This window comes from Hermetia illucens, chromosome 1 (genome assembly GCF_905115235.1).
Source record: "Hermetia illucens chromosome 1, iHerIll2.2.curated.20191125, whole genome shotgun sequence".
NCBI classification, from domain to species: Eukaryota; Metazoa; Arthropoda; class Insecta; order Diptera; family Stratiomyidae; genus Hermetia; species Hermetia illucens.
In genome coordinates this window covers 157,647,821-157,674,427 of record NC_051849.1, presented here as the reverse complement: position 1 = coordinate 157,674,427, position 26,607 = coordinate 157,647,821, and positions in this window count along the sequence as shown.

Genomic DNA, 26,607 nt, shown 5'->3' with positions numbered 1-26,607 from the left:
ACGTTGTCATCGTCGTCCCCGTGGATCCGTTCACCCACTTACGGGAATAGCTAGTATAATAAAGCGGTTCTGTGCCAGCCAAGAAAAGAAAACATGGACAGCATTTGCATGGGTTACCACAAATCGCCTTAATTTTTCCATTTGCAGGATCTCAGTACCACTGCAATTCCGAAACCACTAATATGACCTCTATGAGCGGGATACATACTACCCCCTACAGTTTTTCAGCTGATTATGGCCTACATCACATTCCCCCCAATTTGAATTCAACAACTAACATACAAACACCATCGTCGCCAGCAGAACTATTAGTTCAATAGCTGTCATGCTCCCTGAAAGACTTTGGTCACCCAAGAGTCTATATGTTAGTACTATAGATTTTGAAGCCACGAATTGTACGAACTGTAATTGCACTTCAGCGTAATTAGCGACGGCAAAGAACCCTTTTTGATCTTCTTCGTGCGGCTAGTTTATGTTCGTCAAAAGTACAAAGGCATGGTTCTAGGTTCTGGCTAAAAGCCGGAAGGTATGGTCTGATATGTCTTCTAGTACCGTCCGGTCTTATATCGATTATCTATTCCGAAAAACCTCGTTGAACCGCGTGCACCATCTATCCCTGTTCGAAGCAAACGTTACCACTAGTTTGGCAAACAAAAGTTGGTTTAGTAGTCCATCAAACTTCCGCTAAATTTTTCATACCACTCCGGATCAGCTCGGACTAATGAAGATAGTTTGAGTTGAGCATCGAAACGACCACAAGGTCCACCGAAGCAGCGATGCGTTGATTTCTTGGATGGTGAATTGAGAGCTTCACGACGGTCTATAACTAAGCAAAATAGTGCGACCGATCCAGATGAGCCGACACCGCTTCTGAACGGGACAAAGGTTGCAGACGAAGAAAGAGCATAGCACACCCAGGAAGGTTTAGAGCTTCTGAGTAACAGAGTGAGTGGTCATATAGGATATGCAGTGCTTATATAACAACACTGGGAGAGTATTGACGCAGAACAATCTAGCGTTAATATTCGCCAAATTTAAGGCAAAATGCTGAAGTCGGGTTTAGGGGTATTAGTTAGTTAGTTTAGTTAACTGGGGGAGCCGCAGCTCCGAGCATTCAGGCCATTATTAGGCCCATTGTACTATCCCCGTAGTTGCCTATTCAATGGCTTCCCGCCTACGATGTTCGCAGGCTTTAGCGAATCTTAGAACATTCTCCAGATTCTTCATTGAAGAAAACCTTGCCAAGGTGTCTTCGTCTAAGATCTGAGGATGCCGGGCAGCTGCATAAAAAGTGCAGGCCCGTCTCCTCCTCCTTCTCACATTGGCTGCACACAGCCAAAACCACTACCCCAATCTTTTTCATATGGTAGTCTAAGGGACAGTGTCCCGTCAAAAGCCCTATAAGGGTTTTCATGTCCCACTTCTTAAGGGACAACAAAAATGCCGCTCTGATGGCCCTAGGCTCCTTCACAAGGATTTTCGCTTGCCGGCAAGAGTCCAAATTTCTCCACTCGGTTGCGTGAATCCTTGCAATTCCACCCTTCAGAGTAGACTTGACAGCAGATGGTCGAACTCCAAGACCTGGTTCTGGCCCCACCATTGTGGATCCAGACCCTCGGCGAGCTAGTCTGTCAGCCTCCTCATTACTGGCGATGTTAGAGTGCCCTGGCACCCACATCAGGAATGTTTCGTTCAGTCGGCCAAGTTTCAGCAGCACCTGCTGACAACTCCACACCAACTGGCTTGATATGTTGTTGCCATTTAGTGTTGATAATGCCGCCCGACTATCGGAACAGATTCGAATGGTGCGACCCCTCCATTTTTGTCGCAGACATTCTTTTGCTGCTAATGAAATGGCATATATCCCCGCCTGGAATATGGTCGTCATTTTTCCGAGGGGTCGGGCCAGTTCTATAATCAGATTCTCCGAGAACGCCCCTGCGTCCGATCCATCCTTCATGACTGACCCGTCGGTGAAGATTATTAGGTCTGTAATCTGAAAAGAGTCATGGCCACTTGTCGACCATTCTTCTCTTTCGGTGATTACGACAGTGTATGTCTTTTCAAAGACGAATCTGGAAACCATATGATCGGTCGGCATCAGGGCTACCGGATCAAGGAATTTCCAGATAGACGCATAACCGTTTGATTGGCCGCCTTCCCACGCCCCAATGGTATCGAGCCTATATACGTCGTTGGATGCTTGGTATGGGGTATGGAATAAATTTAGGATAGCTTCAAGTGCCGCAGTCGGCGTAGTACTCATTGCTCCCGTAATACTAGGCAACCAAGTCTCTGAATCTGCGTTAGCAGCTTCTTGCTGTTAGCAAAGTTCAGTCTAGGCCACCAGACGATACATGCATACATCAAAATGGGTTTTATTATAGATGTATACATCCAGTATATCCATTTAGGTGAAAGTCCCCAGGTCTTACCTATAGCATTCCTAAAGCACCAGAGCAATCTGCAGGATTTCTGATATTGTTCCTGGATATGATAGTTCTACGTTAACTTGGAGTCGAAATGTACTCCTAAGTACTTGACTGTTTGTGCCAGCTGGATTTCCGCCCCTGCTAAGGTAGGTAGCGTATAGCTGCCCCACCTGACGTTCCTAGTGAACATAACTAGTCCAGTCTTCCTTGCGTTCACCGTGAGTCCATTGCGGGGGCACCAGCTGTGGATTACATGCAGAGTTGCATTCAAGCGGTCACATACTGTGTCCGCAAACTTGCCGGTAATTATTACGGCTAGGTCGTCCGCAAATGCGCGAAGTTTTTTTTGTCCTCCAGGAGCCACAGCAGGGTATCCATCACCAAGAGCCATAACAGTGGAGAGAGAACCCCTCCCTGTGGGCAGCCCCTGAGACGTCCTGCTTCAATAGACTTCTGGCCGACCGATATGTGGATTTTTCTCCACTCTAGCATGTGAAGGATCCAACTGATTAGCAGCGGTTTGATTCCATGCTGTCAAATTGCCGCGAATGAGGCATAATTGAAAGCACCTTCGATGTCCATGAATGCGCCTATGGCGAATTCTATTTCGGACATCGCCTTTTCAATTTTTGCCGTAAGCTCATGGAGTGCTGTCTCCGTGGATTTGCCTTTCTGGTAGGCGTGTTGCCTATGGTGAAGTGGCCACTTAAGAATGTATGTATCCCTTGTGAACCGATCTACTAGTCTTTCTAGTCCTTTTAGCAGAAAGGACGTTAGGCTGATCGGTCGAAAGCTTTTTGCCTCTATGTAGGTGGGTTTTCCTGGTTTGGGAATGAACAACACCTTCACATCCCGCCATTTAATTGGAATATAAGGGTGTGCTAGGCATGCACGATATATATTCCGAGTGTGTAGACCCAGGGCATCCATTCCTTTTATTACTAACGCAGGGATGATGCCATCCGGACCTGCAGACTTGTATCTATGGAACGAGTTAAATGCCCATTTCACTCGCTCCAGTGATACTAATTTGCATGCCAGATTCCAGTCTCTCGGTTGAGAGCTGTATGCACCTGTTGGCCCCGAGATTCGATTTCGGATGCTGCCTGGGAAGTGTACTTCAAGCAAATGATTCGCCGTTTCTTTATCGCTTTCTGTGTACTTCCCATTCTGTAAACGTAAATAACCCAGTTTCTGGCTACGTTCTTTGACCAGAATCTGTTTCAGCTTTTAGGTTGTCTCTTCGCAAAAGCGTCTCCAAGATGATTGTTTAGCCAATCTTATGCTCTTCTTTAGAGTCTTCTGTGCCTCTTTATAGCGAATCCAGCTAGTGCTTGATTCACCCTTCAGAGCACGATTAACAAGCATCCTTGTCGTTCTCCTCTGTTTTGCCAAATCCGAGTTCCACCATGGTGTTTTACCCTTCTTTGGCATCTTGAGTGGACAACTTTTTTCGAAAGCTTCTCTCATGCTAGTTGTGATCATCTGGGTTGTCTTCTCAATTCCAGCAATGGATTTGATGCGCCTCCCAGGGATCGTGACTCGGGCACTCAATTCTGTTTGATACATTACACAATCTGTCTTCCTCGGATTCCGAAATGGAGTGGGTGGAGGTGGATCCATGCCCATAACGAAGTCAATGCGTCTGTGATCCGAGAGTGTGATATCGTTTGATACTCTCCACTCTCCGATCAGAGCCTTGATGTAGGGGATGCCACCGTGATGTCGATGACCTTTCGCCTGACCGCGTTGAAGAAAGTGGCTTCATTACTCACATTTAGGATCTGCAAATCGGTTCCTACTAGATACTCCAGTAGTCTCGATTCTTTTGCATTGATGTTCGAACTTCCCCAGCATATGTGGTGAGCGTTGACATCGCATCCCGCTATTACCCCTATGCCTCTACTTTTGGCATATTGGATAGCTCTGATGAATGTTCCACTGGGAACGTCTTCTGCGTCGTAGGGGAAATATGCAGAGCACCATAGTATCTCTTTATCTCCCTGTTGACTTTTTATGGTTAGCTTAGCCGATATGGTGTCGCCATCACATGGGTCGTTAACCAGGTTAGCCTGGAAGTCTTTGGAGACTACCAATCAGGTGCGGGGTCGATCGCTTCCATTGGCATACAATAGGTCAGCATGTTGGAAGTTTAGACCCCTGACTGCCCCACCAACAACCCACGGTTCTTGTATGAGGTATATAAATGTCTTGCAACTATTGATCCGACGACTGATAAGTGCAGTCGCCGCTTTACAGGGGTGTTATCATCGGCATAAACGTCTCAGCCCAGGTTGGCAAACCGATCGACATCCTCGATGTTCTGCTCGTTAATGGAGATAGGTAGATTGCGTTGACCAATTCGACTTAGTTTTTTATCCTCAGGCTGACTCTGCTCACCTTTCACCAAATAGAGCGTTGTCGAGGTGACGTCATAGTCCGTTGAAATACTGCATGACTTTTGAAAAAGGCACTATTTAAAATGTCACCGATACTGACAAAGAATAGTATCGACAACAGATTGCAGCCTATGAAACTTTACCTAAATGCAACAAATGATATTTTACGCCATGAGCATCGCAAATACACTCCTAGTTCATACCGTGAAAGGCTTTCCAAAATCGAGGAAGAACGAATGAAGAAGAAATCTGAATTCCGCATATTGCGATGAAATAATGCGACGGGTGTTAATGTGGTCACTACGGGAGGAAACAGAGCAGAAATCATCCACCTGTCAGTCGAGTAAGCTTTCGAGGTAATGTGTTCCAGGATTTTTTAACTATTGTCTATATGATGGCAAGGAGCACCCGAAAACACCACCAAACGTCACATCCATTTGAGCGCATTAATAGGCTCTACCTACTTTCATGTCACAGCAGTCTTTAGGTATCAACAACTTCATGTGCGCGGAGAGAAGAGCACTTTTATTGCATCGCAGTGCTTATCAATAATCTCCGGCAAGCTGTTCAAGATGTGTTCGATCCGATTATCAGCGCAATTAGACACTACACTACAAGTGAATCGGGTTCAGATTCTGGGTCCGAAGGCCTCATTCTAGATTGTCTTCGTGCAGTTAGTATTATGTATGGTATCACTCCCAAACGAGGATTTTCATAATCGGTTAGAGACTCTGTCTTTGTGCTGCTAGGTATCCGTACAGCTTAGAATGTAGATCTCAACGCAACCACTCCAAGGTATGGTCAGCCACTATGCTTACCAGCCGAACACGTCAACTTCCTTTCCAACATTTGGCAAGTATACACGCCAATGAGTTAAGACAACGATTACAAATATTAAGTTAGGCAACAATCGAGATTTCGTATTCAAAGACCTGACAACAACAAACTATTTCTTCTTCACGACGGTTCGAAGAAACGTCTCCAGCAGCCGTACTAGGGTCCACACTGGAGTCCTTAAAAGTTGAAGTTAACAGATGTGACTAACAAAGGATTCCAAAAATCTATCAACCTTTCGCCTGATAATCCGCAGTGACACATCCTATGATATCCGGTAGACAGGTTAGACTTAAATTCCCTAATGGTTTCCATTCTTATTTGTGCGACTGGCTTTCAAATAACTAACTTATTTTAGTCTTTTTGTATTATCAATTGTACTATTCCCTGAAATGCAGACTTTTGTGAATCCGAGAATATGTATCAGGCAGAGTGTGTACAGACTGCCCAGAAGTCCAGTCTCTTAGATGAGGGCTGAAGACGACCTTCACTCCAAGCTTTAATTATGGATGATGTCTGAGAAGTGTGCTTCTCGCTCAGCTGTTAAATACGGTCTTTGACAAGGATCTGCCTTAACTTGAAGGCTACCTAAGGCAAATTAGTACTGGAATCAGACTCCGGGGTTTGGTTGAAGTACTCCTCTGGGAAAAATTCTCTTTATCGTCATTTCTATCACTCTTCAAGGAACACTTTGGAAGGTGATCCACCAAGAACAGATAATTGTGAAACAATACAATTCAAATCCCTGCTTCCTCTGCTTTTTACCGATTTCAAGAAGGATTTAGGAAGGGATGAAATTCGTCTGCAGTGTTTAACGTAGGCGGGGTATTTCGGAGAAAATAATAACTACCATCATATCGCTATGCATATCACGGTGCAAAATATCGTGTTTCGCATCGAAGCAAAATTTCGGAAAACATTGGGATTAGGTTGCGCCACCTTTTCATTATCGGTGATATTGTTAATGATGTTTGGGACGACATTGGAGGATCACGGTTATGTTAATGGCACCCACTTGCCTTTGAATAATGGATTTTGGCTAAATGGCTCTTGATTTGGATAGGGAGTCAAAAAAGTTCAGATTTAAGGTAAAAATGAACAAAACTAAGATTCTTGATGTAACAGTTTATTCCACATATTCTATCTGCACCTACAGTGTGGGGAAATTTATATATCAAGGTAGGCTGTTTTATCGACAGTATCCCTAAACTAATGACAACCTGCACTTTAAAGGAATTAAATCATCGCCGTTTTATCTAAACTCTCAATGTTGTCATGTGAGAGTAGCACTGCAAAACTGATCGCCTTCGTCACTCAAAAGTTATTCGCTTTCATCTACTCATTTCACGGCATGTTATCAGGATACTCTGACCTGAAACTAAGTCGAAAGAGGAAATACGCTCTCCGGCCCAAGACGTTTTAATAAGAACGTGGAGGAGGCAGGGTATGAGCCTAATATAATGGGAAGGTCACAATTGCATTTTTGGTTGCATCATATAATAGGATCCACGGATGAGTTTCAAGTGAGCGAGAAAACTACCTAATACTATCGGTGGAGACCTAGCCAACATGGCTTGTACCGCTCACCCTTGGACAGTACCCCGCCGGGCGTGGATTTTGGAGAACTCACCAAACTCATTCCTCCTCCCTTGCTCCAAAGAACTGAGTGTCTGAGCATCACCGCTATGATGACCACGACATCCACGATGCCCTGCGAGTTGGGGCTTAAAAATACACTCAAATTTTTTCCGTGCTTTTCATAAAAGGCCACTAAAAGTGATAGAAATTGGCGAGCTTGAAACGTGCAAATTTCCAAACCTTACTACTACCGAAATGTTAGCAATGCCGCGGATTGGAACTGACCTTATGACTGCAACCTTTAGCTATCGAAAACGAACTATGATTGATAACTATTACTATGATTGATAATGTGCCCACGCTCGTCGACAACGATATCGATGGTCGCCAGAAGCTGCGGAGAGTTCTAATCTCCTTCCTGCGGGAATGTCTTTTTGTATTTTGGAAAACCAAGAGGAGGCAGACGCAAATCCAGTGACAGCTACCGCAAGGCATGCACTTTAGATCTATGAGTCAGTTTCTGAAAGGATTCTGACTGCACGATTTCAGTGCAGGTTCAGAAGCATCCCAATTGTATAGTGCTATGCAGCAACGGAAACTTCCGACATTAATATGAAGGATAATTTCTACGAGAAATTACTTTCTAAAGACATTACGATCAACATGGTTGATCTGAATGTCTGTGCTCTGATAATGCCTAACTTGGACATGTGATGGAGAGACACGGTATTGACGACCGTAGCATTAATCATGAGAGAGTTTTCACCATACGAATAACTTTAGGATGTGCGAAACAAGAGCAGTGCCAATTACGGGTCCGAAAGGAATCACCGTCTGTTACTCGCCTACCTTCGTTCGCGTGTTGCATAGGGTTGGAGAGCTGCCCGAGGGACGGCGAGCGTGATGCACGAAATTCGATATTCCTGGAAGTTCAGGGTAGTAAACGCAGTGACAAGACAAAATTTGTTATTATGCCAGTCAGGGAAATGGGAGGTGCCGCAAAAAAACAAAGGTTCCGGAGGACATCGCATCACACAGTAACTTACATGTGATCGCAAACCTTTCGTTCTTGTGAAAAGCGAACTGTGTCTGGTATGCAGTATGTAGGAGGGCATTCCGGAGAAACTAATAGTTATAATCATAGCAGCATATGATGGTGCAACATGCCACATAGGGCAACAAGGTAAAATTTCATAGGAATCTGAGCTCCAAAGCGGAGTCCGCCATCTAGGCACCGATATAATTTGTCTCTATTATCGTTGACGTACTTCATTCTGCTTTGTCGGGTGAACGTAGAGGAGTCCAATTGACGATGACGTGTTTCTTCAAACACCCCGACTACAGTGATGATATCTATTTTTTTCTCTCTCTAAACTCTATTTCCAGATTTAATATGGTACAACAACTCTGGGTGCCTGTGTTGTAGACGGAAAAATCTCGGATGCTTTGGCAAATGATGGCTCAATTTCGCCCATGTCTCAGTAATTGGAGTGCCAGTAGCATTGGTTACTTCTGCTATCAAAACCTGGGAAAAAGTTTCTGATAATGGCAGTTGGTAAAGATTTAATACTGCTAAGCACACCAGACTTTTCCTGTCAGAACCAAAGGAACATTCCGGAAAGTATATCCTGTCGAAATTGCTCTAGAGGATGCATGTCGGAAAACACTTTTCGGGAAGATACGAGGGGGTCTGAAGACTTGCAAGTCCATAGCAATAGGAAATGGAGGTATACCCCGAAGATACTTCTTTGGATATGCACAACAATATTAAGGCCAATGATTACTTATGGGGTGCGAATCAGTGCAAAAAGAACTGAACTCGACACAGTAGCCAGGGAGTTACACAAATTTCGAAGACTGATTTGCGTGTGTATCAGGGGGGCAATGAAAACTTTCCCAGTGGCATCCCTGGAGGTAATTCTAGGAATAACTCCTCTCCTTCTGCACATATAGATGCAGGCAGAATGTCCGGGAGTAACAGTGCGACAAGAACCTGCCTAAATCAAAGGAAAGTAGATGTTTTTCCCAGGCGGCACCCCGAATTGTTGATACCAAAGGATAACATGACAACAAGGTTTCACTTCAACATGAGCGAAGGGGCATGCTGGGAGAGTGTGGCTGTTACCTACGATTTAAACCAGCAAATAATTACTGGGTACACTGACGAATCCCTCACAGCGGAGTCAGCGTGGATGGAGTGGATAAGCACACTAGCATATTCTAGGTCGTAATGTTCGCCATAGATAGTTGTGGCTTCTTCAACTTCGAAAGGAACTAAACGGAGAGAACATTGCTATTCTGACAGATAGCCAAGCGGTGACCAGATGAGCTGCAAACTGGTATGGAAATGCCTTGAGAGACTGAATATACTCGGCTCGCACAATAAGGTCTGGATACTCTACTCTCTAGGCCATGAGGGAACTACATTGAGCAAACCTACCAACAATCTAGTTATCCAGCGTGCGTATGGGGGACACGATGTCAGGTGCACAGAGGACTGTTTAAACCTCACCAAGAAGAACCTCCCGATTATAGTGGGAATACTGGTAATTGCTGTTCTGGGACACTGTTCGGATCTTGTGCAAAGTAGGACGAGGCACCTGGCAAAACACTTAATACCAGATGCTAAGTTGAAATACTTGGAAGTGGGGAATATATTATAATTCCTGACGGTTGTAGGCTTGCTTGACATACCATAGTTAATAGATACACTATGACCAGTAAAATGCGCACAATAGTTCTTTCAGGGCGCATTGCAACTTCCCTTAACAGAAAGATAATAATATCCAATCCAAAAGCAGAAAGACTTCCAGAACTATTGTTTTTATTCTGACTGGCCATAATTCACTAGCGGGGCAGAATTTTACAAGGTGATATGTGCCTCTTATGACGATTGTACCATCTATGGGCGCATTAGACATCAGGTCTGTTGTGTTGATGTACTCTGATTGGAGTGGCAAGCTATACATTCAATAACGAACAACCTGAGCTCCCAGAGGCACCTCAAAAGTTCACAGAAAATACATATATGCTCATATCAATCGAGTAAAGGTGTCTCGAGAATCCGTAGGTGGTTCTGAAGGCGATAGCACAGTTACCTAAGTTGTAATTTTCCTGCGAATTTAGATATTATCTATCCACATTGTAGAATGTCAGTATCAGATTACAGTAAATAGTCTTACAAATATACTAAATGCTGATAATCCAAGTGCAAATAAACCTTTAAAATTAGTAAATAGTTGCATTTTCAGCTAAGTGTCTGGATAGCTCAAGTGGTTAGAGTACTGGGCTGTTGTAACGTGTGTGGTCGCGGTTGGAATCTCACTGGATGCAGAGGGATTTGTTATCGTGAGTGGATGTCGGATGCCAGTAGAATCAGCTGTGACTTAACAATCTCGGGCCGGCGCAATGCTGACCACATTGCCTCACTCCTCCTACTGCAGCGTACCGTTATGTATTTGGTTTTCGACTTCGACGCTGTGGCCTCAGGACTCCCCGCATCCTCAAAAAAACAATCCACTTCGGCCTAGTTTAGGTCTGAATATACGACGGGTTTCCCTTCATTATAATTCGCACACATGTCGTGTTTGCGATTATATTTAAATGGAGCGATTACCACCTGTCGCCACTTTTGGTTACGCAGCTCCCACAGCAGAAATGAGGCAGCGTCTGAGGAGTTGCCTCTGCCTGGACGGAACCTCTTTTGTTTTAGAAATATTGATCGCTTTCATTTATCTTCAATGAAATATAATTTTCATTGTCACTGGTTGCGATGTACTATTTGCCTAACTGGTTGTACTTGTCACGTAAGTTAAGCTTTCTTTTCTTAGTTGATAAAGTCCAAGCTTCATTACGCAACAACACGATTTGCGTCATGTAACCTGGGAAGACATTTTCAAATTTATTGCAGCTGATTTATGAGACTGCCTAGGTCCATTAGGGATGTAAATGCCAATTTAATCCAGAGAGAGCGAGTACCTCGTGGGGCCGATAGGTTTTGAGTCAATTGAGGCGATGGGACCTCAAGTGCCTCAAAGGGTACGAAGGAAATGTTTTCAACAAAAGATGTCGCTATATTTCTTCGCTGTCCGTAGTATAATTAGCAAAAGTCTGGTGAACGCTTCGTCTAAAGATCTGCTACAATCGGATTAGGATTTTCGTTGTTGCTTTGCTGATATTATGCTGTATTGTCTAATCTACACAACTGAAACTTTTAAAGACTTTAGGGAAGACTTAAAGCGGGTCTCTAGCCAAATCCGCAAAAGTATAGCAATATACTTTTCCTACCTTCATTCGAGTAGATGTCAACATAGAAGGTATTTTCAAACTTGGAGACCGTATAGAGGCATCTTTCTGCTTTTTTTCAGATTTTTGGTTTGGTCGTTTCTGAGAATGGATCCGTGAAAGAAATGGTCACATTATGGTCACATGGTCCCCACCTTTACAGCAAATGTCAAAATTAACACTAATCCGGATGGCGCAGTGGTTAGAACGCGAGGTTATGGAAAGTCACGATTCAAATCTCACTGGTGGATGGATTTGCAATTGGTATCGTGACTGGTTGTCGGATACTAGTGGACTCAGTTGTGAATGAGTACTTCAACCAGATTAAGATAACAATCATGGGCGAGCGAAATGCTCAGCACATTGCTACACTATACTGTAGTCCCGTAGCGTACCATTACGGTTTTTAATGAAGTGCTCTAGCACGCTTCAAGGCCATGATCTAATAGTATTTAGAACAATATATGTAATTGCATCTCATGCATAGCCATTCACAGTTCCCATCTTCCCACTAAATTTCATGAGAATGGCACAGCTGTTTCTTACATCTTCTTCACTTGAGCCTCTCTACAGTTCCCTACAACTCCTTGAAAAATCAGAGTTGAATTGAATGTCCCATAAATATATGTAAATACCAATACCTATCATTTTCCTGGTTTTTCCAATTCATAAGATAGACCATAATCGGTAACCCTACATAGAATAACACCCAAGACATACGAATTGTATAATTTTACACCCCGAATCTTATACTGCTTGCTTCCAGAATCCAATTCCGCCCCTTGCTAGCCGACCCGCTGCCCAAAAAAAAGGATCATAATCCTTATTCTTGGCCACATGATAACAGATTCCGGAACGAACCTCATAAAACCATTTAAGACGAATAATCATTTACTTCCCGACAATCAGCACACGAAAGGGCGCACTACTGTAAAAGAATATTCGGACACAGCGACGCTTGAAGTAAATTTATTGCCCCATCGGACCGAATTAGGGAAGGTAAATAGCATTACTAAATATGTGAGCATCAGACACTAATTTGTGAGGGGAAATTAAGTGATAAAGGCGGTATTTGGTTAGTTTTGTGTGGGATCGGGTAATGACACATCTAAATGGTACCACCACCGTCGTCGGGTTATGAATTAATTAGCGTTTTATGCATGGATTTAAGAGTTGGACTAGGAGGTGGACTGCCAATTTTACTGTTTCGTTTAGTGTTTTTATATGGCATATTTTCGCCCGAACAATATGCATTCCTTTATGGGATACTTTTCCCATTTAAGTACCTATAAAGCATGTCTAGGCTGGCTTTACACAGTAATGCAGTACTGCAGCGAAAGCAGTTTCTCCTCATATACCCCATAATCTTTGGATTTTGGAATGTCTACCAATAAAAACTTGATAGGCACAGCTGACGTCCCTTATTGAAAACTTTAAGAACGTCTTTCGCGCAATGAAGCGAGAATGGATAGTGATCAATAAATTAGCAGTCTGGGTTGAACATTGAACGCTATAAGCGTTCCGGAGTTACTTTTGAAAAACGCAGCTTAGTCATAAATTGTTGTGAATTGTCATTTCATATACAACCAATAGTCAAAAGGCACATAAACCGGTTTTGCTATATTGTTATATTAAACCTCACCGACTAATCAGAAAAAAAGCCAAGATTAATATCGAATTGAATATTTTAGCATTAAGTTTGTAACTGGCGTGGAGAAGGTTAATATTTACAACGGTTTGCGATTAAAATGTGCCTCCCTAGAAACCAAACATATCTTCAACCAACGCCGTTAGCCACATCCGTGTAATCCGTGTAACCCTACTAATAACAAAGCGCTAAGCACTGTGAACCTCCTAACTCCGTACTAAAAAACAAGTCGGGAAACCGGAAGCTGGAAAATTCAGGTATGAAAGGTTTCGTGTATTCCTTTTATAAAAATATTTGATTAGAGATGTGTCCCATTAGTACCTAGCACGTAATACATATATACATATATTATATGAGAATATCCTCTTTCAGGTGATACCAACATTCAAGATTATGAATTCGCACAGAAGCTACAACTTTTGCCTATTATAGCTTCGTTAGTAATAGTGTGACTTCCACTAAACTTGGTAGAATCATGCTCTACCTTATACGCTACATTGTTTCATTTCGTGATTCTAAGATGAACTCAAGGAGTGGGTGAAACAAGAACGGGCCCTTAAGAACGCTCAGGACAGACCTAATCGTTCAACAACGGAAAGCCAAGGAAAAGGGGTAACAGCGGACATCTGCCCACCAGAGGGGAAAGAGAGAGGTTAGCTATGCTGCCAAAAGTATTTTCATGAGGGTAAGGAGCAGGAAATTGTCGAAGGCCTCGTCGTCATGAAAATGTGCGAGAGATGGAGTTCGTATTCACCAGTATACGCTTTCAACCAGGTCTTAGACTGGTAAAATACGCGACGGAGGACACTGTGCACTGGCATAGGACCACAGTCGCTAAATTAGCAGACTTCAAGAGAACATAAATGTCGACATGTGTTCGTGGTGATATATCAGAAGTATGATACATATGGATCATAGTCTACCTTCCCGAAGCGGAAGCGATTGAGCTCGGGGGCTCTTAATCATTCAGAACAAAAATCTCCATAGGTAATTACGGAGAGATTTTTAAACAAGTGGAAAGCAAAGGCAAACTCCTCGCGATCGTGGTAGATGATTTATTCCTGCAGGTAATTAGATGCCACAACTTCCTCATCAATCACAGATTTGACAGCGTTTCAGTGCTTATACATATGGAGTCGGCAACAAAAAAATAGTTCGAACAGCACTTCAGGTGGAAATCCTATCGAGATCCCCGAAGGAATTGCGGAGCTCATCGAGGCTGAAGGCCGAGTAGGGAAATGGAACTGCTGCTCACAATAGAGAAGAAGAGCTGAACGACCTAGACCAGAACTTTCTAGGACTCAAGGCGGATATCGATACACAAATAAGTACCATGTCGGAGGAGGATGATGTTACACTAGCAAGAAAAGCTCCAAGCATTAATGGAGCCAATGCCTAGCAGTAAGCTAGCCAAGGTAAACCTCTACCATGCAAAAGCTGCATTCGCAGAAATTGTATCAGCAACGGCGTCTTGTGGTAATGAAGAGGGGGATGTTGCGTTGGATTAGTGGGGTGACATGCTCTGAGCATCCGAAATGAGGATGTTCGCGATCGATATGCGGTTGCACCGGTTGCGAAAAAACTGTGAGAGAGGCTTCTTCGATGATACGGTCACGTAATACGCTTTAACGAGAATTCACTCGCTTGAATTGGTCTGAACATCGAAGCCAATGGTAAGCGATCAAAAGGCCAGCTCTCGCGATTGCATCCAGATCAGGTTTTGATACAACAAAGTGGCGCAATCGATCACGACGAATCGACTCCGCTTGCGAACAGGACGCAGGCTAAAGAAAAGAAGAAGTCCAGGAAAGGACATGAAGCCGCATAAAATTTTTAAAAGTTATCATAGTATCAGAAAAATGTGAGTTTGGAGGGATCTTAATGCAAATACTATTGATTTAAAGCCTATACACGAAAGATTTGTGCGCTTCGCATGAAAGCAAAGTTTTTGTTATTTGTCAACATACACCACACCACACTGAACAAGAAAAGAAATTGTTCCAGAAATATTGAAATTTGCTGGATAAAAAAAAATCTACTATCGACGGAGACGCTGTTGAATTTGTTGTTGTTGTTTAGTTTTGTTGTCCGCTGGGACCCGGCAAGGTAATAGTCCAAACAGGACCTGATATTACCCACGGAGTACACCAACAGGACTGATAGCAGGCAATTAGACAATGTTGCCAGAAACAGACTAACGTTTATGGCCAGACAAAAGCCAAACACAAATTCAAGTTAGATTCCTTTTGATTAGCGGATACACTTGCAAACACATGAGCGTTAGAGCCTACCCGAAGAGACTGCGCCCTTGTTGCCAGCTTGTCAATATTAGTCGTTAATGTTTTTGGATTATGAGCGTTTAGTCGTTAATGAGCTGCAATCGTTAAGTTGGTAATATTAATTCAAACGATGCTGCATTTTTGTAGTTTTAGCAATTAGTCAGTTGAATGACTGACTAAGATTTATTTTAGATTTTAGTGTATAGTCGATGAGATCCGGACACAAGATGTATTCCAATATTAGTCAATAATGCTTTAGGATTGAGAGTGTCTAGTCGTTGTTGCGTTGATGAATCAAATCTCCATCCAAAAATACCCAGAACGGACCAGCAAGCCGGTAAAATTTGACGCAAGAGCCCATGAAGGCTGCTCGATAATATAACTTTATCCAACAAAGTGTGAAACAGGACGTTCACCCTGTCTCTACTCACCACAGTGAACCATTGGAGCGCAGAAGGGCACGGATATATCAATGCCGAGAACAAAAGACGGTGGTGGGAGGAAATGCTGCGCCGCGAGACAAAAGAAAAATTATTACAATCTGACTCTAGCCTCCTTAAAAAATATAAACATTCATCAATTATGCAAGAAGCCCTACTCAACAGGATTTGTTGAAGGTTAAAATACTTGTTATACCATCTACTCTTTACCCGGAACTGGTATACTCCGTACACCAGAAGACTATCTGTTTCTTAGTTTTTCTAACTTAACAAGTGTTGCATATGTCCGAAGTTATGTTTCTAAACCTCTGGAGAAAGACTTTATTATATGTGTAATTGGTTTGAAGACGATTCGGTAATTTTTCCTTGAAAGCTGTAAGTACACGCGTGGCCTCGCATGAGCCCGGCACCAGTGAGTTTTCAATGAGAGTTCCGCGCCATCTACCCGTCCGCATAGGCAACATTTGAAATAAATTTCGAATGCTGCGGATCCTGCCGCGCCACAAAACAGAGATCAGAAGCCAGGGCATATATTTGGCAGTACGATCGCAAAGTTTAATTGAGTAGTTTCCAAGATTAGAGAGAGTCTGTAATGATAGCAACCGTCTCCTCATCCATCCTGAAAGCCTTGATGACCTGAAGAACTGCAAAAAATTCAGCCACCAAAACGGAACTGACATTCAAGGAAAATCATGAGATCTGCGTCCCGTGTGGACCAACCACCGCACAGGTTGAACCATTGCGCATGAAGGCAACATCCGCGCCAGGACCAAAAAACCTCTAGATTTAGGGCCATCTGCCAACCTAGCACAAGCATCTGGGTGGAATCTCAAGGCTCTTAAATCCCCATAGACATAGTTAGCAGTTAAGCCTATGTTCAAAGCATCTGTGCGGATTCATAGTGGATGTGGCTGCATACTCTAAGATAGGCCTTACCTACCGATCTACAGAGATTGATGGCCTTCTGAGGTGTGAGGCCCCAAGAGAAACCAGTAGTAAAATTAATCAGCCTGCCAGCTTTGAAGGTTTTTGGGATAATAGAGTTCAAATGATTTCTGACCGAATAAGTTCTCTTTATGTCCCTGCCTAAGAAGGTGATAGGCTTGACTTTCGCAAGCATGTAGTTGTTAACTTTAATGAGCGGAGGTGTGAACCTGTCTCGCTTAAAGGGTATAAATTGAGATTTGTTGTGTTGATTAGTAGGCCCAACCTACGGGATTCATCAACAAAGAAATTAACCTGTTTTTACAAACATTTGGAAGTCGAGCTCTAATTGTCACCGGTTGCCAAAATAAGGAAATCGTTTGCATATTGGAAAATGTTAATACTATCAGAACATTTACTATGCAGGGATGCTGTATAGAGGCAGAAGAGAATCAATGGCATAACAGTTGGTCAACAAGATCCTGTATTCATCAATGATACGAACTTTAATCATTGAATTTAATAGTTTGGCAAACAGGCGATAGAGCAGTAACTTGACAAACGTTCAGGATCCTTAAGAGTTTGGATAGTAATAATGGATCAATCCTCCGGTGGGATCAAATTGCATCAGATGAGGTTAAACTCCTGTAGCGCCAACCAGCGTACATATTCATAAGTGTCAGCACGAGGGGCAGAGGCACGCTTGTGCTTGAGCAAAACGGCAGTAAGCTGTTCTGAAGAGAGGGATATCTGAGGACATCAGGAAAATAGGAAGGGCGCGGTACTGCCCAGCTAGGTAGTCGACATATTCCACATTCTTCTTGGGGACCAGTCACTAAGATAGCCACGAAATTTCTTCATGGATTTCCAGAAAGACGTAACATCTTTCGTCTCAGATAAATTAGACCAAATATCACGCCAATGCTTAGCGTTCGCAACCACCACCCTCCACAATCGTTTAACCTCCACAAAATTAGTGAATTTGTATTGTTGGAACTAGTCCCAAAATGCGATTCGTTTCCTTTTAAGGAATGTAAGCTCTGAGGCCTACCACATTTTTAGCATTGCAAAGTTTAGTTGCACCGGCAATTTCCCTTTTCAAAAGATTCATTAGAAAAAGAATATCCTTATGTAGTAGCAAGTTGCTAACCTGCGCCTTTAACCAAATCCAATCAATTTTAGGCCAACATTGACTGGTAGAATTAGTAAGGGTAATGCCAAGAACCGACCCCAATTGGTTTGACATTGACGGTGGGTTGTAAGAAGTGGGCATACCATTATTACGGAAGGCAAATGAGGAATTGAGGACCGCAGCCTCTAGACATATGCCCTTGCATTGGTGAGGTAATCACCCAGATCGATGGATCTGGCATTCAGATCCCTAGGATGATGGGGACGTTGTTATATTCACACAAAAAGTGAGGAAGATGCTGGGAGGGAGATACGCAAACAATAAGAAAATTGGCACAGAGGTTGAGCGTTTCCGCTATGATGATATCATAGACAGAAATATAGTTGACTTAGTGGAAGCGAATGGATTTACGGAAAGCCAAAATGACACCAGGTTAAAGATAAATTTAGCGAGCGGAGAATGGTTAATAGTGTTGGTTTCCTGCAGTGCAAGAATATCAAGGCTGTTGCTTTTAGCATAGTACTCTATGTTTGATTTATTACCCTTAAGGCTTTGAACGTTGTTTTGCAGTATTTTGACCAACGCTACAGCGAGAGATTAAATGATCCTTCTAAGTTGGTCTGATTTAGTGTCTTAAATATATCAGCAAACAGCAAAACAAGGAGATAATCTGGCACCTCTACTGTTCAGTCTGGTATTAAAGCGGGGGAGGGGCACAAAAAGCACCCTTCTATGCTCCTGCGAAGTCATGGCATAAACACTATGGCGCGATGTTTCACATGACTAAAGGAGCTTTTTATAAACCTCGACAAGTCTTGAAACGAACTTGGTCCACGAATTAACGAAAACAAAACCAAAATCGAGAAAAATGACATCTAGCAGGTAAAATATAACGATTGATCAGAACAATTTAAAAAATGTAGACAACTTTATATACTTAATTGTACAACTAACGAAAGATAGAACTGAAGTCGACGAATTCAGGTAGTAAACAAAGCCTTCTACTAGGTTTTGCCGATTTTAAAAGTGAACTGCATATACGCAAGGGTCCGACAGCGTGTAAGACCTGTGCTATGCTACGAATGTAAATCATGAACTCTAACACAAACTTGCGAAAAACTGAGCAGTATCTTCGAGAGGAAGGTCCTCGGGAAAATCATAGGAGCTAAATAAGAGAACGACCAATGGTGAATCAGATACAACTATGAGTTTTGCCAAATATTTAACGATGAAGTCTCCAAAATAATCAAACTTCTGCAATATTGCTGGTCACATTTAACTTACCGACGATATCTAAAATGACATTCGAAGGGAGAACAGAATGAGGTAGAGCGCAGGGAAGTATTTTGTTGGCAGGGAAAGCCTCGAAAGCGTTGGACAGATTCTTTTGGCAAAGATAGCGCATCATTGCCCGGATTTCAAAATTTGAGAACGCTGTCAATGGATCCAGGTGATTGTAGAAAGAGCATCCTGAAGATCAAGGCCAAAATGGGCTGTGAGCTTCGACGACGACGGAGAATCAATGACACATTTGGAGTATCGCCCCATAGGGTTATACAGTGGTCATGAGGCTAGATTATTTGTTGTAGGCGATCTGCTCTTATAGACTTGGTCACCCTAAATCTAATACTAGACTAATACTTATTTGAAGTAGGACTAACAAAATAATAATAATAACCGTTGGCGCAACAATCCAATTGGATCAGGGCCTTGAAGTCTGTTAGAGCACTCCATTCAAGACCGTAACGGTACACTGCAGGATAGCCTGTAGGAGACAATGTGGTCAGCATTGCGCTCGCCCGAGATTATTAGCCTGATACCCATTCACAGCTGAGTCGACTGGTATCCAACGTCGATACAAATTCCACTACCATCAGTGAGATTTCAACCACGACCTTCCGTACGACAGCCTTGTGCTCTAACCACTTAGCTATCCGGACACATAGGACTATAATAACAAAATGGAAGAGCAAAACACCGCAAGAGCAAAAAAAAGGAGCCTAAACGAAGATTAAATCAACTCCTTCTCTATTGCAAAACGATCGTCCGGCCTTTTGGTGGGTTGAAGTAATAATGTATTATATATTCTGATGCTCTACGTGAGAAGCAGCGCAATATGTAGATAACAATGTAATATGACCGTACCCCGAGCCAATGGAGCAGGTGTATTGGATTTTAAATAAATTCTATTTTCGATTTCTTGATTATCGCCTACATATCACTGAGCCAACTGCGATGGTGGCCGAGAAAATTACCCACGTTGTCCTTCATATATAGGTGCAAGAGCGAAGAGCCAAGGCAGGTGATTCCTGGTAAGGAAAGGCGACATATACTGAATGAGTGTCAACTTTCTTGGGGAAACGAGTCGAAGAACAGGTGAACCCCCAGCTCATTAGAAACTTAAATCCCTGCCTGGGACGAGAACATGGTGAGATTGATTAATTTTTCTCGGTGGTGGCTTGTAGACTAACATCCTCCGTGGACCTCCTCTCTCCTTCCTCTGATGAGAGATATTCCCTGCCTTGAAGGCTCACTACGCTGGGAGAATAAGAAGCATACCCCAGGCAATATGTCAAAAGGTTCCAAGCTAGTTTCCTAATAACAGGGAAGTATTTTGTTGGTAGGTCGACATTTCTCATTCGCCCATCCTACCCAAGAAGCAAAAACAAATCTTTTTCCCATATTTTGGAACACCATCTCGCAGGCACTGGAATTACAAACAACAATTAATTTATCCTCAACCACTTAACTGCTTATTCTCCTTCTCTCAAACAATTTAATTACGTAAGGTTCCAAGTGAAATTTCTGAAACCTCCCACATTTTCTTTGTGCAAACCAATAAACCAAAAATTCCACATGTGCTTGAAAATACCCCGAATTTCCAACATATTTAACTGTGGCCAAAGCTCTAAAAGGAAACACTTTATATTGATTTTGTTACGTGATTGCCTTAAGACTTTTTCCTCACAACTCCTCATGTAGTTAGCAAGTGCAGATAGGAGTGGATTCAGAGTGTAAATACTTGAGCTTAATCCGAGAGGTACTTTCCATATTTTTTCGAAGAAACTGAAAAACGTCGCGACAACGACGTCCCGAAGACGGAGTGCTTATGAAACTGCTGACACATGGCGAATCACACGAAATCTATCGCTAAACTCTGTCCTAAGTAGCTCTAAAGGGAGGCTAATTTGGGAGGGAAAATTCAATTGAATAAGGCCTGGATTTTGGAACTATTATGAGCAGAAGCCCCGAAAATTGATATGGAAGTGTACAAGGACGACAGACTGGATATGGGCAAAACGCATAAGACCAAAAAAGGACTTTTGACAGTGATAGATTGATAATTTTCAAAGTGGAGAGCAGCCGAGATGGCTTTCAATATACATACGAACACATCCCCCCGGCTTGGTAGCAGAAGCATTCAATCTCCCGGCAAACATCCTAGACTCATGCTATGTAGGCTGACGAGAGTTCATTTATAAGTCGTCACTCATCACTGAATATCCTTTCAGGTTCGGTTCACTTCGATTTTTGCTCCCTACCTCCATCATGCTTGTGTATCTTTTTGAAGCTTCTTCATTATCTCGGATAGATGTTCAATAGCAAAAGGATAGGATATCTCCGAGCGATTGAAATTGTTCGTCTAAGTGATGTGTATCATCAGTGACTTGACAAATGATTCTGTGCTGGTCCTTGAAGTGAATGACATAGGACCACTTAAATGGGCTTGCGGTGTGGGAGTCAGAGACGCGTGTTCGACCTCGAGACGTCGAAACCTAGTGCGAGAGCATGCTTATGGAGCGCTGGGAGCTAGTCGTGTGTTAACATCCATGCCGTCTCTTCTGACAAGAGATTATGAGAATTTCCAGAGAAGTAATTTCGGGATCTCATTGGCATTTGTCGATGACATTCATAACTTCCCTTCAGAAACATTCACAGTGAGATTATTTTCAACTTTGCATTAAGAGCATATGAAACCGAACAAATCCCTACATTTCTGCACAAATACCTTATGAAAGCAAATATGCAGACTTCAGTAAAAACTAGAAAGGTTTTTCCGGCGAAACTAGCGTCTCCTATTACACTGCGATTTTACTCTGATGTTTTTATTGCAAAATGCAGCTCTTCCGCGTGCAACTATGTAAATATTTGATGCTAGTCTGGATAATTGCGAACTATGTTGGCTCATAGTTCCATCCATCCATTTGCTCCTTTCTCATTTATATTTGCCTCCGGAAAACTGCAGGCTATGTAGTATTTGCATTACGAGTTCGCCGACCTTTGGTTGTATGAACTTCTTTCCAGTGAATGCACTGTGCAATGAACAGTTGGAAACATTTAGGAAATATTTATCAGGACGTTTATGATGGGAACCGCCGGAGTTTCTTACGTTCTGGGAATTTTTCCGCAGAATCTCTCTAGGCTCTGAACAAATCAGCCAAGCATTGCCTGTAGCAGATGAAGCGAGAGTTATCCTTTTTGGGTTTTGTGAGAACTGAGTATCACCGATGTGAAGTAGAATTTCCGGACGATTTTCTGAATATGCATGGTGTAGTTCCTTTTAACCATTGCATTCATGTGTAAACGAAATAAAGCGAAAGGAAGCTGTCTAGGAAATTGATCTTTTATGAAAACCTTGGGGAAATTTGCGGGCGGCAGAGTTTAAGCAGACTAAATATTGAATATTAAATCATTTATTACTATTTTTAAAGGAAATTATGTGAAACCCAAGCATGGAGTTACTTTACCTTGAACAGACTGCCATTTCCAAGCTACCACAATTTCGAACTGTTTTTAAGTTTAGAATAAATGCTTTTTAAGGTTATTAAAGTTGGATTACTGTCTGGAGGTGGAAATCTTCAAAAGATACTTTCCTGGACTCACCGGTTTGTCGGGTTTTTACTTACTAAACCATCCCCGACTCCCCCCAACTTTATTAAACTACCTTTGAGTATTACTTCTGGTAGCGGAGTTAGCTTAATTTAGCAAGGACTCCTTCCATCAACCCGTGCCGATCGCAACTGCGCCTTCCTCACATTTTCCGCTTTTCGCAGTTTACGTTCGAGCGATCATAGAGGCGGCCGCATCCCAATTCTCCTGCAAACCTACTATTCTTCCGAAAAAATTTGTGGGTAATGCATTCCACCTGGATTTTCCTGTAAGTTCCTCCTTTCTTTTACGAAACTCAATACGCACGCTGGGTCCATGGGGACTCGATCACAGTTTGGAAAATCAAGTGGAGTGTCCAATTTACACGTACAGGTATTGACGAGATTGTGAGATTATAATTTATCTCCTCATTCTTTCTCTGTAGCCTCTCCCTGATGTTAAAACGACCTTTTTGTGTAATGAGAGGTGTCGTTAATGTTTCGGCGCCGAAATCTTTTACAAATTGACATGTCGCTAGCCTATAATAACTTTTTGAACACCTTCTGAGACAAGCAGAAAATGGACGGAGCTATTATGACTGGAATGCCATCCCTAAATTATATGAGATAAGTATCACCTGATATGGTTTCGCATGGTTTCATCGCACGATATAAACCAAAGCGGGACCAAGAACCACCCCTAGGTAACACCTGATGCTCCTTGTGCTTTCCTCGGTTTTCACAAGCATATCTCTTTATAGATTCAGTATCTTCAGTAAATATAGGGCGATTTCCAAAGTACACTTTAGCACCTTTATGATATCACTTAATCTGCGGATAACGAGGGAGTTATAAATGTTCAGTTTTTTTGTTGGGTACACAGGAAGTCCTGAGTCCGTATTCACTGACCGAACTACTTGGGAAGCGACTTACTTTCTCGGTTATTGCGTGACCGTAGGGGCGACAGGAAAACAACATTTTTTTTTCCTCTGGGTAACGAACATATGCTTATAATTAACTTAGGGACTACCTTAACAGTTAAACTTAATCTAATCTATAACATAAAGACTAGTCTAACTTTCGCCAAAGAAATATGTAACAAAAATTATATACAGTCATTTTGGAAGAAAAGTCGGAAAAAAACCTCCGTTCGTTGAACATAATTAAACAGGGGAGGGGGGGGGGAGCAGGATGGGTGATATGCGGGAGAGGGATGACGATCAGAAGTTAAGAGGACCACTAATGATCGGAGGGTTTAAAAAATTGGGAGGCAGAAAAATTGCCGGTGTAGAAGACCACCCTACTTTAGGAATCAAACAGATGATTTTGTGATTGGAGGGACAAGAGGATCTGGGGAAGTAGATGAGTCTGAAGAGGATTATCTTCAACGTTCTCGATCTGCATGGCCTTGAAAACGAGAGGATTGGGATGGGATTGTCTTTTGACAATAAAGTTAAGGACACGACGACCAAGGAAGGCATCGATACGTCAGGTTAGGCAAAACCCGTAAAGGATCAGATTGGAGATGTGCTTGAAATGGGCTTCGTTTTTGGAAACTTTGGTGCAGTCGAATTTGTACGGGAAGCTATCGGACCAGAAAATGAGGAGTGGTCGGATAAGTTGCTTACGACGAAACAGCTTATTTTTTTTTTGGGAATAGGGATATTGTATTTTATGATAGGATCCAGGAGCTGAAGACACCAATTGCACCGCTTAACGCCTTCGTTATATCAGGGACGTGGGAGAGACGGGAATTAATTGTCACTCCTAGGTATGTGACTTCTTTTGCAGTAGGGATAGGATCGTCGCGGATTTTAATTAACAAAGTTCTGATGTCACTCCATATTTTCGGCGACATTCTTATCTTTCTATGAATGACGATGATGAAATAATGGTAAAACTCTAAATAAGATTTCTAACGAGCTTCACAGTGGGAGGTGTCTTTGGTGGAAGTCTAAAAGGTGAGGTCATTCGTGTGGAAGGATTCGCATAGGACACAGGTGTGGATTTGTTTGGTGGTCCTTGCTGTGGACACGGAAAAAAAATGCAAAAAGGACTGAACCCCGAGAAATGCCAGCGGGGCAAATATAGCACGAGGAATGAATGTCAAAACATATAGGGGGGCCAATATAGACACGGATCACTATCTCTTTGGCATGGTGCTCCGAGCTCGAATACCAACACCGCCCAGAATCCCCTCTGATAATCAGGCGCGAGTTAACACTGAAGCCATCCATAACACTGCCCTCGGCAACACCTATAAGAGGGAAGTGAATGCCGCAATAACCGTAGTCAACAGAGATCCTGGAGATGAAGCATCAACAAATTATCTTCGCAATCACCTGCATACCGAGTAATGTTGCATTCTCAAAGGACGCGGGCACGCACAAAGACTTATCGCGAACTCCGCGGGGCGGAGAAGCGACTTCACAGACGGAAAAAGGAAGTCTGGAAAAACCAACAGGTCCGTGAACTAGAAAAGTACAGGGAGCGACCGCATACCAACCTTGATGCTCATCCTGCCCAGACAAAGAGGGAAATCTGATTTCCGACAGAATGGGCATATTTCCAACTGAAGACGACGAACAAATACTGGCACCACCAAGTGTATAAAAAACAGTCCATGCAATTCATCGGCTAAAAAATCATAAGTCGTCAGGAGGTCGGATTGGTTAAATATGGAGGCAACCAATTACACCAAGTGGTTCATCAACTTGTGCTCAAGGTGTGGGACAGCGAATCAATGCCTGACAACTGGCAACGAGGCATTATCTGTCTCATACATAAAAAGGGAGATATCACACAGTGCAGCATCCATAAGATATTCTCTGCTATTTTGTCTGGACAGATAGCCCCGTACACCCAGAACATCATTGGCCAATACCAAAGAGGTTTCACTCCAGGTAAATCGGAAACAGATCAGATTTGCTCTCTGGGGCAAGTAATGGAAAAACTGTTGGAGTATGGACCTCAGTTGGACCATTATTTCATCGGCTGTAAAGCCACTTGTGATAGCACAGCCAGGATAAAACTGTGCACGGCCATGAGAGAATTCGGTATCCCGACGAAATTGTTTAGACTGACTAGGCTAACACTGACCAATGTGCGAGAACAGATAAAAGCAACAAGATCACTCTCAAGACCATTCAACATCAACAACGGTCTACGGCAAGGGGAGACCATATCATGCGTCCTCTTTAACCTGGCCCTCGAGAAAGTGATCCGTGATGCTGAGGTAAATGCAAGAGGTACGATCCTCTTTAAGTCCACCCAACTACTGGCCTATGCTGGCGATATCGACATCATGGGAAGAACGAAACGAGACGTACAAACTGTTTTCATCCAGAGAGCAGAGCAGGCGGCGCGAGATCTTGGGCTGCACATCAATGAAGGCAAGACCAAATATATGGTGGCAACGTGAGCACCAAAAATCAACCAATCCACAACATCAAATCGCACTGGTCCAACGGGAAGAATAAAGGTAGGAGGCTACAACTTTGAGACCGTTGATAATTTCTCCTATCTAGGGTCGAAAATCACAACCGATAACAGCTACAATGATGAAATCCGCGTATGGTTTTTGGCAGCCAACAGAGCCTATTTTAGCTTACGAAAACTGTTCCGCTCGGAACGTTTCACCGTAGGGTCAAAACTCTTACTGTACAATGATCCTGCCAGTTCTCATGTATTCCTTGGAGAAGTGGATTCTTAGCAAGGAAAATTGCGAACTCTTAGTCGCGTTCGAGAGAAGAATCCTCCGAAAATTTTTTGGCCCCCTACATGAGGATG